Source organism: Notamacropus eugenii, chromosome 4 (genome assembly GCF_028372415.1).
Source record: "Notamacropus eugenii isolate mMacEug1 chromosome 4, mMacEug1.pri_v2, whole genome shotgun sequence".
NCBI classification, from domain to species: Eukaryota; Metazoa; Chordata; class Mammalia; order Diprotodontia; family Macropodidae; genus Notamacropus; species Notamacropus eugenii.
The window spans coordinates 90,965,312-90,982,050 of NC_092875.1; the positions used below are offsets into that span (position 1 = coordinate 90,965,312).

Consider the following 16,739-nt stretch of genomic DNA (forward strand, 5'->3'; position numbering starts at 1 on the left):
AAGAGAGATTTGACCTGAGGTCTTCTGTCTTCAGGCTCTGCTCCACCTACTTACTGCATGACATAGCTACCTGATCTTGAGGAAACCGAGGCACCATGTGGTTAAGTGACTTGTCCAAAGTCATACATTGCTGTAAATAGAATAGCCTGGATTCAAACCCAGCTCTTATGACTTCAAACTTAGACTATTGTAACACTCTTCTGGCCCATCTCCCCTGCCTCCAGTCTCGGCTGCACACACCTTCAGCATCATTTCCTCTACATATTTCAGCTCATATCCTTTCTCTGCCAAACTCCTCTAGCGATCAATGCCTCCCTCTTTCTGGCAAACTTCTTCTCATCTGATGCAAGCAATACCAAGTGTGTGTTTATAATGGTGAAGTGGAAAGAGGGCTGTAGGGACACTTGTATTCTAATTTCCATTAGCTGTGTGACCTTGAAGAAGTCGCTTGATGTCTCTGAGCCTTAGTAGTCTCGCCTGTAAAACGGGGATAATTTGCATGTTCACCCTAAGGGTTGTTGTGGAGGAAAATGGTTGGCAAAGTTTAAAGTCCACCAGAAATCTGAGTCATCATTACTATTGTGGTTAACTATGCCTTAGAAGCAGGTAAGTGGTGTAGTGGACTGAGGGCTGTGCTTGGAGTCAAGATAGACCTGCATCCAAATCTAACCTCAGGTGATGGTGATAGCTCCCGTGTATATAGTATAGACTAAGTACTTTACAATTATTTCATTCAATCCTCCCAACAACCCCTGGGATGTCAGTGCTGTATTATCATCCCCATTTTCCAGATGAGGAAACTGAGACTGAGTGAGTAATAGTTGTGTGACCCTGGCCAAGTCACTTAAAATCTGTCTGCCTCAGTTTCCTCAACTAGAAAAGGGGGATAATAATAGCACCCACCTTCCAGCGATTGTTGGAAAGATCATATGAGATAATATTTGTAAAGCACCTGGTGCATAGGAGGCACTATAGAAAAGGCTAGCTATATTATAGCTATGCTAGATGCTGGGGATATATAGATCTGATACATACCCTATTTGTGAAGATCATATAGTCTAATTTGGGTGAGAAGGAAGGTGCGTTGGAGTACACAAGTAACTGTGATACAACTTACCTTTCAAATTCTGTCTCACACTACCCCCACCTTAGGTACTCTCCAGTCTACCCAAACCAGTTGGCTTTCTGTTCTCTGAATTGCTTTTCCTTCTGTTTTCCTAACTCCCTCCCCTGGCTCACTCTGTTCCTTATGCTTGGAATATGTCCTCTCCCTGCCTCCAGTCTCTGTCTCTTGACATTTAATTTGAGTTAAATCCAACACACATTTATTTTGTTATTTACATCTTATTGGTATCTTTTGTTTTTACCTCACCTTCATTCCAAATATATTCTTCCTCCCTTCCCCAGAGATCCCATGTCCTGTAACAAAAATAAAAAATACATAGAGACAGACAGCAAACAGAGACAGAGAGATAGAAGCATAGAAAGACATACACAGACAGAAAGACAGAGAGACAGAGACAGAGAACAAAAAGACAAAGATGGAGAGAAAAGACAGACAAGGAGAGACAGAGAAACAACACACTAACCATGTTAGGTATATATTATATATACAATGTTCCATCTTCATGACCCCCTATCTCTATAAAGGTTATAGGAAGGTACATTTCTCCTTTTTGCTTTGGAAACATGCTTGATCATTATAATTGCACAATGTTCAGTTTAATTTTTTCCTGTTCTTTTCATTTGCATTATTGTAATCATTGAGTTTACATATTGTTTTCCTGGTTCTGCTTCTGTCACTGCATCAATTCACATGTCTTGCTGTGCTTCTCTTTTTTGGGGGTGGAGATATATTCATTTCTTGAGGCTCAATTATATTCTGCTACACTCAGGTACCATGGTTTGTTAAGTCTTTATTCAAAGGATAATAGATAATTATCTATTGTGTTTACAACTCTTTACCCCCACAAAAAAAGTGCCACCATGGTCATTGTACAGTCTGTGGGACTTTTCTTTCTATCAGTGACTTCCTTAGGACATATGTCTAGCAGCAGGATCTTTGCTTCAAAGCATAGAGTCGATATTTTGGTCAGTTATGCTATTCTAAATCACGTTCTAGATTGCCAATGATTTAGGGAATACCTACTATTTTTAAATCAGGCTGGGCTAAGTGCAAGAGATATATGCACCAAAAAACAGCCCCTTCAAGGGACTTACATTGTATTGTGTGTGAGGAGGAGTGGAGGGGAGAAAAACTATATATAACATTTTGCTTTAATAGCGTGTAACTTTTATGCTTTCACAGCTTAAAACTGTGCTGACTTTTGAAGCTCCTTGTATACATATAGAATATACATATATGTGTATATTAGATATACATCCATCCATCCATGTAACAGTGACTTGCAGATGTTAAGATAAGAAAATTCATCCTTCTTTCAATGCCCAGATTCAATGTCACCTCCTTCATATAGTTCTTCCTGATCCCCACCCCACCCCAGACGGAAATGACTTTCTTTTCTGAAACCCTGAAGCCCCTAGGTCATTTGAGGGGGTAGATCAGAAGATGAGCCTAGGAGGATCTTTATGATTTGCACAGAAATGGAGTGAGAAGGAAATTCAGACCTTGAGGTGGAGAAGAAATGAATGCAGGCAGTGACATTGGCTCCCTTGCTTTCCTCTCCCTTCCCTCCTAATTCATGGAAGGATTGAGGGTGGGGGAGATCAGATTCCTGAGGCACTGCATGTCATAGGAGGGAGATCACCAGGGATGGGCCCCCAGCACCAAGGGATAGTCCTGTCTGTCCTCAAGGTGCCCTCGGCTCGTTCCGGCCCCCCTCATTGGATATCCCCGGAGCAGCATCAGTGCCCGGGGAAACGTCACTGCTGATACTATTCTGAGTCCTTCTCCTTTTATGGAGAAAGCGCCCTGGTAACCATGGCATAGTCACACACTGGAGTGAGTGTTAGAAATTATTTTAAAATACAATCAAAATAGGGCCAAGTGGAGAGGGTTGGGTGGGCCAAGACATGGAATAAGGGAAGCTGTCTCAGAATTTCCATGGGGATGTAGAACAGGGTGGGACTATCTAGAATATTCCCTGGCATCTAGAACAGAGTTGGGAACTGAACCTGTCAGCTCTGAGCCTGTCTCCTGACCCATTCCCACCCGAGAAAGGTATCCCTGGAGCCAGCATTCCTGCCTGGCACTGCACAGTGAGACAGATGGAATGAGGCTGGGAGATACGGGGAGCTAACTGGTCCTCAGCCCCCAAAGAGGGAGCTGATGCTGTTTCCACCCCCAGAGAAACCTCGCTGGGGTTCCCTGTGATTTACTAATCATGGAATTCTCAGGGAGAGAGAGATGAGGGATGGGCCCCTTCATTTTAAAGGTCAAACGGATGGAGTCACAGGAGATTCTAAGTCACCCACAGGATCAGGCTACTCAGGACCAGGGTGAAGGGATATTGAAGGAAATGACAGAGGCCTTGGGGAAGTGTCCAAGGATTTAGAACTCTGCTGATCCCTTAGAAAAGGGCCCTGAAGGTTCTTATCACCATCAGTACAATCCCCAACACCGTCATCATCGTCACTATTACCAACATCACCAACACCACCACATTTCAACTACCACCATCACCACTATCACCAAAATGTTGATCTCACTATTACCACCATCACTGTCTCCATTATTCCCACCATCAGCATCAGCATCCCTATCACTGTCCATACTGATATAACTGATACCACCAGTGTCATCACTCTTGGTGTAGATACTACTCTTACCATGACAAGTATCAATACTAATATCACTCTTATCAATATCACCATCACTGTCAATATCAACATTTACCATCACAACCATAGTAATATCTGATATTTACATGCTTGAACCATTTGCTAAGCCCTTTACATACCTTATCTCATTTAATGCCCACAATGCCTAGTGAGGGAGCTATGAATAGTGTTATCTCCATTTTAAATATGCGGAAACTGAGGCTCGGGGCATTTAAGTCACTCCAACAGAGCTACATGATCAGCCAGTGTTAGAGGCAAGAGTTATCCCTAGGCCTTTATTTCACCCTTTCAGTAACTCCATGACTTCTCAATCATTAGAGTCTTCCTCATCCCCATTATCATTACCTTATCCAATTATCCAATCCTCTTTTGACATGGTTGGCCTGGAGAGGTCTCTGTTGAGTTAGAGATGCTTCTTTCTGGGAAATGGCCAGTGAAGTTGTCTCATAGTTTATGAGCAGGACACAGCTGGACCCTGGGTCTTCATCTCCATCTTCATTGGCCTGACTCCTGGATAGTCTGGGTTTGATCATTCCTCAGGCAAGGAAGAAAAGATCTCGTGGGACTCTGGAGATGCTTAGCTAGAGAGGGTAGGATTGATACCTGTTTGCTAAGGCTGAGAATAGAGAAAAGATATGGGGGTTAGGGTTACAATTCCAAGGGTGGAATTCACTAAACTCATGACTTATGGCATTAATTTCATCCCACAGAGTGTGGGAAAACAATCCCAGGTCCATGGCTTTCCATGAACCTAGGACTGGTAATCTGCCCTAATGACTCTGTTGGGGGTCAGAAAATTCTGGGATAATCAGGGTAACAAAATTATAGAATATTAAATGTTAGAGATAGAGAAGACCTTGGAACATACAGTATAGAACATGGACTATAGTAACTGCAAAAAACTTTAAAATGTAACATAGTACATGAGATCACACAGCCTAAATGTTATTATTATTATATCTGGAAAGGACCTGAGAACAAATAGAATGTTAGAGTCTCACAACGTCAAAATTGAGAGCTAGAAGAGATATTAAAATGCAGAACATAGAATATTAGAGATTGAGGGACCTTGGAACACAGAAAATAAAATATTAGAGATGGAAAAGACCTCTTTTTATAAAAAAAAAGAAGTCCTTTTAAAAATATCACCATGATAGGAAGGACTCTTAATCATATTTTGGACCAAAGTATTCAGAGAAGGTCTGAAACCTGTCCCTCTGGAGAGCCTTAAGAAGGTAGCCATGTTGTTCATTGGCATATAATCTGTTATGGAGGAGAGAACACTGGGTTTGAAATCAGAAATGGGGTTAAGTGCCTGCCCTGTCACTTAAATTAACTGTATGATGATGGATGTGTAGTCCCTTTCCCTCTCTCTGCCTCAGTTTCCTCATCTATAAGTAGGGAGTTGAACCAGATGATTTCTAAGGTCCCTTCCAGTTTGGAACAGATGGTTTTATGAACCTCCCAAATATCTCTGATTGAGTCCACACTGGTGTGACTCCTGACTGCCTGCAGGATTAAGTGCAACAGATCAATCAATCATTCAATATATGAAGTTCTTACTCTGTGCCAGGCACTGTGATGCACTGGGACTACAAAAGGAGGCAAAAGAGAGTCCCTCCCCTCAAGGACCTTCCAATCTAATGGGCTAAAACTCCTCTGATTTTCCATGGCCTTCATATCCTGGTGGTAGCCTGAGGTTCCAGTTTTATCTTACACTATTTTCCATTCTAGATTCTAATCCCAACTCTGCCTCTGACTCTCTTTAACCCTGAGCTAGCCCCTTTAAGTAGGCAGCTAGATCACTTATCGGTTAGAGTGCTAGACTTGGGGTCAGGAGGAACTGAGTTGGAATCCTGCCTCAGATTCCCATTAGTCATGTGACCCTTGATAAGTCAGTCCTTTCTCAGTCTCAGAATCTTCATCTATAAAATGGGAATGATAATAGTACCTGCCTCAGAGGGTTTTTGGTGGATCAAATGAGTTGACGTGAAAAGCCCTTTGCCAACATTATGATCATTCTCCTCTGTATGCTTCTGTTTTCTCACTTTATCTTACAAAATAGAAGTCAAGGGAGAAAATTAGATTCTGGCCTTGAGGTCACATGTGGACTTCTAGATCCTCAGGTGCAGTCTTTCGACAGGGTCTAAGTTTTACAAACCAAATTCTTTTATTAAGGTTTATTCCGTATTGTATTATAATTATAATATAATAGTGATTATTATAGTTAATTATTATTATTATTATTATCATCACTGCATTATACAATACAATGATAACACCATTTGTTCAAAGGACTCCACTTGAGGACCTAGAGGTCCATGTGTGGCCCCAAGGCCACAGGTTCTCCACCCCTGTATTAGATGGTCTCTGAGGCCCCTTTTGGCTCTGAGGATTGGAAAGGGTAAAGGCAGGGAAGAAAAATTTGCAGACTGGAGAATTTCCCTTCTGTTTTCTCTTTAAAAAATGAAGCTAATTCTTCCTTGGGTGGGTTTAGCTGTACAGGTAGGCCTCAGTTCAGACAAGAAGGCCAGGACTTTCCAAATGAGTTTGCATTCATCAGCTTTAGAATTCCTACCTGGGGTTGTTCTGGGCACCCCTACCACCATCTAGCATCCTAGGGATTTAAAGCTAGGAGGGACTTAGAGGTCATCTACTATCATTTTTCCATGTTGCAGTGGAGGAAATTTAAGCCCAGACTTGCCCATGGTCACACAGCTAGTATACTGACAGAGACCAGATTTGAACTCAATAACCCATCTTCCAATGAGTTCTTTTCTTCCCCCCACAACCAAATGCAGTCTGTGCTCTGATGCTGGGGGTGTGCGTAATTAGCAGTAATTAGCTCCTGTTAGCTATCAGTTCATCCTCCTTCAGCAAACAGAAAAGCTGCCACAGACACCCTTGACAGGGATTTCCTAAAGCAATCCCCTCTCTGCTATTCCCACTTGTTTTAGGAACCAGGCCTGGGAGGCACAAAATGTAGGTGGGACACTTAACAATCTCCTTTCATTCCTTCTTTATCACATATAATACAACTTTAGGCAAGTGACAGGGCGTCTCTGAGCCTCAGTTTTACCATCTGTAAAATGAGGTTAATAATGTTTTCCCAGCCTACCTCCCAGAACTGTTATGAAGATCCCATCAAACATTATATGTAAAAGTGCCATATAAATATGGACTAGGATACCTTGAGCTCATTCTATTCTAGGGCAGCCCTGAGTATCAGGAAGTTCAGAACTGCTTTATCTGGAGATGTCGCTCATTCTCATTACAAGTTCTTTCAACTGGTCCTTGTGATTTCTGGGTCCGTCAATATCCCAGCCATCTGGCTTTTTTTGTTAGCTCCAATCTCAGTCCTCCTTATGTCCTATAGGATAAGGTCACCATTTCTTATGTTGGCATTCAAGGGCTTCCACAGTGCAACCCCCTCTCTACTTTTCCAATTTTATCTCTCACTCCCCTCTTATACAAATTTCACTCATGTCTAACAACTTGTGGGGCTCAGAACCTACCCTATGATTTTCTGATTCCATGGCTTTTTCTTATCTCCTTTTAGATTTTTTTTGCTTGGAATGCCCTCCTTCATGTTCATCCCATCTCTACCTATCCGACTCCTAAGGTGCCATATCCTAGCAATAATAACTAACATTCATACAATGCTTTAAGATTTGCAAAACACGAATATAGCAAATGAGATGACATATGTATATATACATATATGTGTCTATGTCTGACCTCATTTAATTCCTCATAAAATGGGGGGGGGCATGGGAGGCACTATTATGATGCTTGTTTTATGGATGAGGAAATGGAGACTGAGGGATGTTGCAACTTCCTTAGGATGTTTAGGCAGGATTTGAAAACAGGTCTTCTCTACTCCAAGTCCAGCATTTTATCCACTGTACCTCCTAGATTCCTCCAGAAAACTGCACCCACCCCCAGCCGGAAGGGATTGTTCCTCCTCTGCACTTTATCTCTTAATGACTATCACACTTGGTTTGTAGAGTCATTTGATTTGGTGTTCTTGTCTAAGAATATGTATCTCAATCCCCTACTAAAGTGTCAAGGCCAAGAGCTCAAGGATGACCACCTTCCATTCACTTAATATGTGCATTTATAAAGCACCTACTCTGCGTAAGTCACTTCCTCCCCAATTGTCCCTTCAGGGCTAAGCACATAGGCACTGAACAAAATAAGGCTTAGAAAGTAGCTTTCGAATGGCTGACTGACTGGCTGCCTGACTGGCTGACAAGATAAATGCTGGATCTCCTGCTCACCATCCTTCAAGGCTTAGCTTAAATGCCATCTCTCACAGGAAGCCTTCTCTGTTCAAGACTCCACCACACTTGAAGCAATGACTCTCTCCTCTAAACCCACTGCTTACCCTGTGCTCAGTGTTAAAGAGAAAACTGAGATGAAAGAGCAGCTTATATACAGCTAGTGCTTAATAAATGTTCATTGAATGAATGGAAGGAGATTAAGTCATTGGCCTCCTACAATTGACCTTTAGTGCGGAGTTAGGACTAATATACAAGTAGCCTTGATCTGCCCTGAAGTACAGAGACCTTCACATATATCTTATCTTACAACACTTTCTCCCCCACCACCCATTAGACAGTGAAGCCTTGAGGGGCATCACCTGAGGCTGTGAAATCACGAAATGACAGAGCTAGAAGGATCTATTGGGAGCATTTAGTCCAACTCTTCCATTTTATAGATGAAGAAACTGAGACTCAGAGAAGTTGACTGGGTCTTAGTAAGCAAGGGTCAAAGCCAGGATTGGCATCAAAGCTCTAAATCCATTGTTGTTTCTGCCATGTCATGTCTTTTCCCTCCCTGTGTCCTACTCCGGTTAGAGCACAGAACTGAGCGTAAAGCTAAACTTAGGAACTGTAGGTTGAAATGGATTTGCCTAATTGACTTCTTAATCTCTATGTCCAGAGAAAGGAGCTGTACTTCTGTTCCTGATCCCTTCTCCCTCCCCCCCTCTCCTCCGCACTCCTCCAATCAGAGCAATCCTTGCCCAGCTGCTGTCCCCATATTGCTCAGTGGGAAAGCTCTGATCTCTCCTTCAGCAGAGTCTCCCTACTTGGGTTTCTCTCTCCATCCAACCTTCCCTGCTTGGATGGGTTGGCTTGTAGCCAAAGCTGACATGCTTCCCCTAAATGGATGGAGAGAAATGCTAAACAGTCATTCTGCTGGGACCAGAAGGGAGCTAATCAGGGGCTGACTCATCAATCCCCCTTCTGGGGAGGAATGGTGGGAGGGAGGAGGGTGGATCAGCAGAAGCACATCACCTACCTTCACATCAATGAGTATCTGGGCATAGGTGGATATAAGAGAGGCATCGGGTGATTTGAAATGAATGTTGGACTTGGAATCAAAAGACCCACGTTTCAAACTCATCTCCTAAGTTCAGTAGATAGGTGACTGTGTTCTGTGAAAAAAGCTAATGATATATGTCCTGCTACCTCACAGGGTGATTATCAAGAGTGCTGTGAAGACCTCAAAGTTCTAGATTGAGGTCTAGCACTAACCTTACTCCTGAAGTTCCCAGGGATGGAGACTCTTTAGTCCCACACTGTTCAGTTTCCCCAGATGGTAAAAAAAAAAAAACCAAAAAGTTCTTCCTTGTCTCTAACTAAAGTGCAAAAGCTTAGTCATGGATGACTACTAAGGGTGGGAAGGCAGAGAACAAACAGAGACAGAGATAGGAACAAAAAAAAAGGAGAGAAATGGGAAGAGACAAAGAGATAGGGCTGAAGACTGAGGTTGAGAGAGGTTTAGAGACTACAGTACTATTAGAGAGAGACTGAGACAGAGACACTGAGACTGAGAAACAAAGAGACATAGGTATTAACAAAATGGCAAAGGCAATAGACATTTCTACAGTGCTTATAAGTTGGCAAGGTACTTCCAATAAAACCCTATATAAGGAAGGATGAGGCAGCTAGGTGGTGCAGTGGATAAAGCACCAGTGCAAGAGTCAGGAGGACCTGAGTTCAAATCTCACCTCAGACACTTGACATTCACTAGCTGTGTGACCTTGGGCAAGTCACTTAACCCCAATTGACTCATCCTGGGTCATCTCCAGTCATCCTGATGAATATCTGGTCACTGGATTCAGATGGCTCTGGAGGAGAAGTGAGGCTGGTGACTTGCACAGCCCTCCTCACTCGAAACAAAGTCATGTGCAAGTCATGTCATCATTTCTCTGATGGCATGGTCTTCTTTGGCAACGAAGGATGAACATACAGGATGTAAGGCAAGTTACTTCCTTAAGATAAGGATACTGAGCCTCAAAGAAATCAAGTGAATTGTCCATGGTGAGAAAGGTGGGTAAGAAAGATCCAGAGAGACAGAGATAGACAAAGAGAATTAGATTGAGAGAGTAAGAAACAGAGACAGAGAGAAGAGACAGAGGGAGAGAGAAAAGTAGAGACAGAGGGACCAAGTCCCCCTGCTTGGGAAATCTCTTGCTGTAGTCACATCTGTTGCTCCATTGGGCAGGGGATTCACGGCTAAGGCAATGTGCAGCCAGTCAACCTCACCTGGTGACTCCTTCCTTAGTCCTCCTTGGTGGTCCAGCCACGGCCCTGTGAAAGCTGACTTTCCAGACACTTTGGCCAACTCTCCTCAGCAAAGGGACTCACTCACCTGCTAGGTTCCAGAGGGAGCTACAGTTCCTGCTTTCAAGAAGCCCTTAGTCTGAGGGTGAGACAGTGAAGGAGCTCCCAGTCTGGGGAAGGGGATTACAGTTTTTGTCTACAGGGAACTTCTGGTCTGAAGAGGAGATATAGGCTTTCTGGGGAAAAAAGTCATCCTACATTTCCAAATTCCAAAGCACCCTGTACTGTTCTGGTTCTGGGAGGGGGCTGTCAAGGAGTTGTGGTGAGCTCCTCAGTACTTTGTTCCAGTGGGGGCTGGATGCCATCCTGTCAGGGAGCTGAGGTCCCTTTCAGTCCTGAGGCTGAAGTTGTTTTTTTGGGGGGGAGGCTATAAGGTAAGGAGCTAGGACAGAAGCTGAGAAATGGAGTGTTTCCTCCCTCCCTCCTCTCTCAACTCTTTTTTTCCTTTCCTCCCCCTTTTTCCTGAGCTCTGTAATCAGGGGCCTGGAACATGTTCTTTGAATTAATTTCCTTCATCTTTTTTTTCCCCCTTTCTGTTTGGTAGGACAGAAGCCTGTCCCCACAGAACAATCAGCACTGTTCTATCAGCCCCCACACCAGACCCTCCTTCCTTCCTACCTCCCTCCCTTCAATCCTTCAACCCCCCCCAGCCCCAATCCTTTTTCCTTTCTTACAGACTCTGCTGTTCTGGAGAGTTCAGCTGCCTTCCTCAGCAGCAGTATCCCCCCCAAACCTTAAGAACCCTCACTTTTACTTTCCCGCCTCCCAGACAATCCCCTACTCCTGAAAGGCCAGATCCACTAACAGTGTCGGGGGGTGGGGGGTGGGGGGTGGGGTGGAGACAAGACTTTAACATCTTTCTCTCCCCAACTCCAGCCTGAGTGTTTCTGGAGCCATAGCTGTTCCCTCTCTACACCAAGTATAAAGGGCCCTCGATTCTGTACCTTACATAGACATATGGAAGCTTAAACTGGGAAGGGAAATACTGAGCAGTACATGGAAGCTTAAAGCTGAGTGGAAATTCACCATCTCTTGACAGGTAGTCATCCAGCTTCTATTTGGATTCCTTTGGTGAAGGGAACTCATTACCTCTTAAAGTAGCCTATTCTACCGTCCATCATATCTGGCCAATGTGATCCTATGATCCATGAAGCCCTATACCACCAACTATCAGTAACAATTTTAATAAATATTTATTAAGTACCTACTATGTGCTAAGCCCCATGGATACAAAAACAGAAGTAAAAAGACAGCCCCTGCCCTCAAGGTGTCTTGTCTTTAATGTGATTTTGTCTTTAGTATGATCCCACCCCAATATTACTTCATTGATTTTTACCCCCAAATTTTTATGCTTCCCTTTCGGAGTGGTCATCTCAGCAGGTATTGTTAATATATAATACTATTCATAGAATGATGGGATCATAGTTTTAGGGCTGGAAAGGATCTCAGGTCAGAATCTAGTCCCCCTTATTTTGTAGTTGAAGAATGAGATTCAGAGAGGTTAAGTCTTGCACAAGATCATACAGATAGTAAGTATCTAAGGCAGGATTTGAGCCCAGGTCTTTCTGACTCCATGTGACAGCTGTAAAAACTCACATTTATACAGTGTTTTAAAGCTTGCAAAACTTTCAGTATATGATCTAGTTTGATCTTCACAGTGAAGTGGGTGTTACATTGATCTCCCTTTGACGGACATGGAAACTGAGGTTGACGGAGATTAAGTGACTTGACGAGTAAATGTCTGAGGCAGCCCTAGAACTCTCAAGTCTTTCAGCATTTTATTCAAGCAGGTGGTCTAATAGTTAGGGTGCTGGACTTCAAGTCAGGAAGACCCAGGTAAGTGCTGCCTTAGGTGCTAAAATGTCCCTGGGCAAGTCACTTAATCTGCTTCAGCACCTTCATGGGTTTGACCTTTCAGGTCTTTGTAACTCTAAATCTCCAATCCACTCTGCCTTGAAGCCTTTTATCTAATCTGGTTTTCCATTCTTTTATGAAGTACTTTACTCTCTCAGATAACCGAGAGAGAAACTGCTTTTCTAACCCTTTGATGCAGTTATTTGTCAGGGACACCGACCTGTACTTTATATACAAGCAGTTTTTACTTGGCACCAGTAGAAACACAAAGCACACTCTTGGTTTCCTAGAAAGTTCTTTCTGCCCTCCCTCCATACTTCCTAGAACTGAGATCCTCAGTCCCCTATCACTTGCCTTTCTAATTGCTTGTAGTTCATCTTAAACTAGATGTCCCATAGACATTTTAAACTCAACATGTCTAAAATGGAACTCTCTTCCCCCTCCCCTCCAATTTCCCCATTACTGTTGAGGATACTACCATCCTCCTGGTCACCTAAACTTGCAACGAGGTGCCAAACTCTACTCCTCTTGCCCATATCCAATCCTTCCCCTCCATATTCAATCAGTTTCCAAGACCTGTCAGTTTCCACCTTGGTAATGTCTCATAAATGTCCCCTTCTTTCCTCTGACATTGCCACCACCATAGTGGAGACCCTCATCATCTCAAGCTTGGACTCCTGTGATAGACCACTGGTTGTTCTCCCTGCCTCTCCCCACTCCAGTCCACCATCCACTTAACTATCGCTTTGATATTTCTTTTTAAAAAATTATTTGGTTTTTAACATTTTTTTTTAAATTTCAAGTTTCGAATTATCTCCCTCTCTCTAGCCCTTCTGCCATCTTGATTGGCTATGTCACCCCACTCTTCCATCAATAGGGCTCCCTATTACCTCCAGGATCAAATACAAAATCCTCTTTTTGGCTTGTAAAACCCTCCATAATCTGGCCCCTTCTTACCTTCCAGTCTTCTTTCATTTTATATGCTCCCCACCCCACTAATTGCACTTCCATCCGGTGACCCTGGTCTCTGTTCTTCCTCCTGACATTCCAGAACTTACTCCCTTCTCCCCATGCCTAGAACTCTCTCTCTGCCATCTCTGCTTCCTGGCTTTTCTGATTTCCTTCAATCCTCAGCTAAAATCTCACCTGCTTCCTTCTGCAGTCTTCCTTAATTTTAATGTCTTCTTTCTGAGATTATCTCAGATTGTTATCCAATCAGATATTCATTAGATAAAATCAGATATCGGATCTCTGATTATTACCCAATTAAACTCATATTGTATCCTCTTTTTTAAAAGCAATTTGCTTGCTGTCTTCCCCATTAGATGGTGATCTTCTTGAGATCAAGTACTGATTGTTCTTGTTTTTTTTTTTTCCCCTTTCCTTTTATCCTCAGTACTTCTCACAGTGCCTGGCACCTAACCAGTACTTAGTGAATGCTTGTTGACTGAATGACTGACTGTCTTCCTGTTAACTCACACTGTCAACCATCTGCTTAATGCTAAAGAGACTCTCAAGTGACATTTTTTTGTACTGGGCTTTCCTTTCCTTTTTCTGATGATGTCTAGCCTTTACTCCTGATTTCTGCCAGTACTTGACCAGCCACAATTATCATATGATTTGCCAATTCCAGCCAACATCCTGCCCTCAGCTGTTGTCTGGGAGAAAGTCTTCTGTAGAAAAACAGCTTCCATTAATTTCTCATACTCTGCCTTTTCCTCCTTTCACACCTATAAGGCATCAGATATTGTCTATTTGTGACTTGTCTTTCCTGTACCTCTCCAGTCATTTCAGCAACAAAATTCCCCCATATCACCCAATACCCTCATTTTAGAATGGAGGAAGCTGAGAAGGAAAGTGACCTGGATCCTTCAATGATTCCCGAGGTAGTCAGGATTGAATTAGGATCTTACAATCTTGGAAGCTCAGAACTGGAAGGAACCTTATAAGTCAAATAGTTTTCCAACTCTGGGATCAGGAAGGGGAGGGGACTTTCTCAGGCTACCCAGATACCGATTACTTTTTTAGTCTGATACAAACACTTTAACATGTGTTCCGACCCTGTCTTGTAATTCTTACATTGTATTCCGGGTGTAAGTCTCATCTCTCACACCTGACTGGTAGCTTCCAAGGGCAGGCTGGCCTGTGTATCCCTCACCTTTTATGTTTCCTTTACCTGTGCACATCCCTCCTCTCCCTCCCCTCTCTCCCACCATAGCTGAGCACACGATTGGATTCACGGGAGCACCCAGTATTGCTTTTAACTGATTGATTGACCTAGTTGCGCTGAGTCACTGAGCCTTCAAGTCTAACTAGTTGGTCCCTACTCAAGTAACCCCTTTTCTAGGATTTGTCACTTCTTTAGCTAACTACTCCCTCGAGAGTGATTATCTATAGGTGCTGTGTGTAGGGGATGCTCATTTGAAAGAAGACACCAAGTGGAGATGTTGGCTGGGGTAAGGAGGAATAAGAGGTTTTCATACAGAGTCTTCCAGCTCTCCCAGGCTGATGTTTAAATCCTATGTTCCCTACAGATCAAATGTCAACCAGAGAATAATACTAGAATCATAGCATCTTAGATGATAGGCTTTCAGACTCTTAAAACCTTCAGATACCTTAGAAAAATAAATTCCTAAAATCTTAAAAAAATCTTAGTCATAGAATTAAGGAATCGTAGAGTTTCATCAGAATCTTTAGAATTTTAAAGCCTTTAAAAACCTCAGAAACATAAAATCTTAAAAATAATTTAGAAACCCAGATCCTGGAATCATATACTCAGGATTTCAGATTATATAGAACCTTGGGGAGCAGAGTGCTTTGGAAACTTCAGTAAACTCCATACTTGTGAGCTGTTCTTGAAGAAGTTTGAAAGCACAGACTTTTAGAGCTAGAAGTGTTTTTAGACATCTCCATCCTCAGAGACGTTCTTAAAAAGAAATGAGCTGCATCCCCTCCCACTCATTATCCAATCCTGGCCTTTGCTAGCTAGAATAAACCACCCTAAAATCAGAGCTAATCAGCTTCGTGGTCCACATTTAATCCCAGCCTACCCTTCCAGCATTATTGAATCCTGCTGGTTCATTCAGTGGGGGAGTTGCTGGGGAGGGGCTCGGGGGTGGGGAAAGGGGATAGCCTCTGGTTTCGTGCTCTGGTTTGCTTATTGATGGAGATAGAAGTATGCTGAAAAAGGTCTTAGATCCTAAGACCCATGGACTGGGTCAAGGCTTCTCCCCCATGTAGAACAAAGCCCAATTGCCAGGGTTCAAGAAAATGCTGGGCACAGAAGCTTGAGGATGGCATCTAGGCTTGATAATAGGGGGCTGCTTGGCTCTCCCCGCCCCTCACCCCTGCCCTGCTCAGCCCCAGCAAGAGCCCAGCTGGTGGCCACTTTCCCAACATCAGAATTAGGAAGGAGCTGACTCTGGGGAGGGAATGTGTGCAGGCCTCTGGGGGTGATAATTGGCCACCGATTAAGTGTTCCCACACTCTAAGGCTCTGAAAAGACCTTGCTTTTGTGGCCTCCCCATGGCTGATGTCAGTGTTCCATTTCTTTGCTTTTTACATACTTTCCTGTGCATAAAATACACAGAAAACTTTGAATTTAGCATTCATTCCCCTTAGGGGCTGTGCAGCCCTGAGCCTCTACCTTTGGCTGAACAAGGTCTATGAATGGCACTCAGTGTCCTACTGCAGCTGTCCAGCCTTCAAAGTCCAATGTTTCTAGGAAGTCTTTCTTGATTAAGCCCCTCCCACTGCCCATTGCTATTTTCCCTAGAGGAGGGAAGGGAGGGAACAAGTTTTTACCAAGTGTACATTATGTGCCACAGACTGTGCTAAGCCCTTTACAAATGTTATCTCATTTGATCCTGAGCCCTAGGTCAGTATGATATAGAGGCAGGTGGATTAGATTCTGCTTTAGGGGGCACTAAGGTTTCACTTCTATATCTTATATTTGTTATCTGTGAGACCCTGTCACCAAATTTCTCTGAGCCTCAGCTCCCTCATCTGTAAAATGGGAATGAAAATGCCTGTGGTAGGGCTCATAGGGCTGCTAAAAGTGTGTATTCCATAAACTTTAAGGTACTTTATGAACATTATCAAATATTCCTCTGTGTGGTCTCAAAACTTTAAGGACCAGTTCTAGTTATTTGGTCTTAGACAAGTCCCTTTCCTCAATCTGGGCCTCAGTTTCCTTATCTGTTGAGTAAGGGTTGGGATAGAGTTCCTTGTGTGTATGGGCTGTGCTCCATGGCTACTGGGGTACCTTCCAGCTTTTGGCATTCTGTGGTTCTGTGAACCCTCTTCAGGTCTGACCTCAATATTCTCTGTACATTTGTGGTGGGAGGGTGAGAGTAAGAATGTGGCCTGGTGGGTGGCTAGGTGGGAGGGTGAAGCATGGTCTAAGGAAAGCTAGAGAGAGTGGGTTATATGAGCTTGTGCTGACTCACCCAT

The 16,739-nt window shown here is 43.3% G+C and overlaps 1 long non-coding RNA gene across 1 annotated transcript in view; it reads right to left on the reverse strand.

Annotated features, from left to right (window-relative positions):
• Positions 1–16,739, reverse strand: part of LOC140500385 (uncharacterized) — a 46,401-nt gene that overhangs the window by 26,850 nt on the left and 2,812 nt on the right. The window contains exon 2 of the long non-coding RNA XR_011965715.1: positions 4,147–4,417. This is a non-coding gene — a long non-coding RNA (uncharacterized lncRNA). The remainder of the gene's footprint in view (positions 1–4,146; positions 4,418–16,739) is intronic.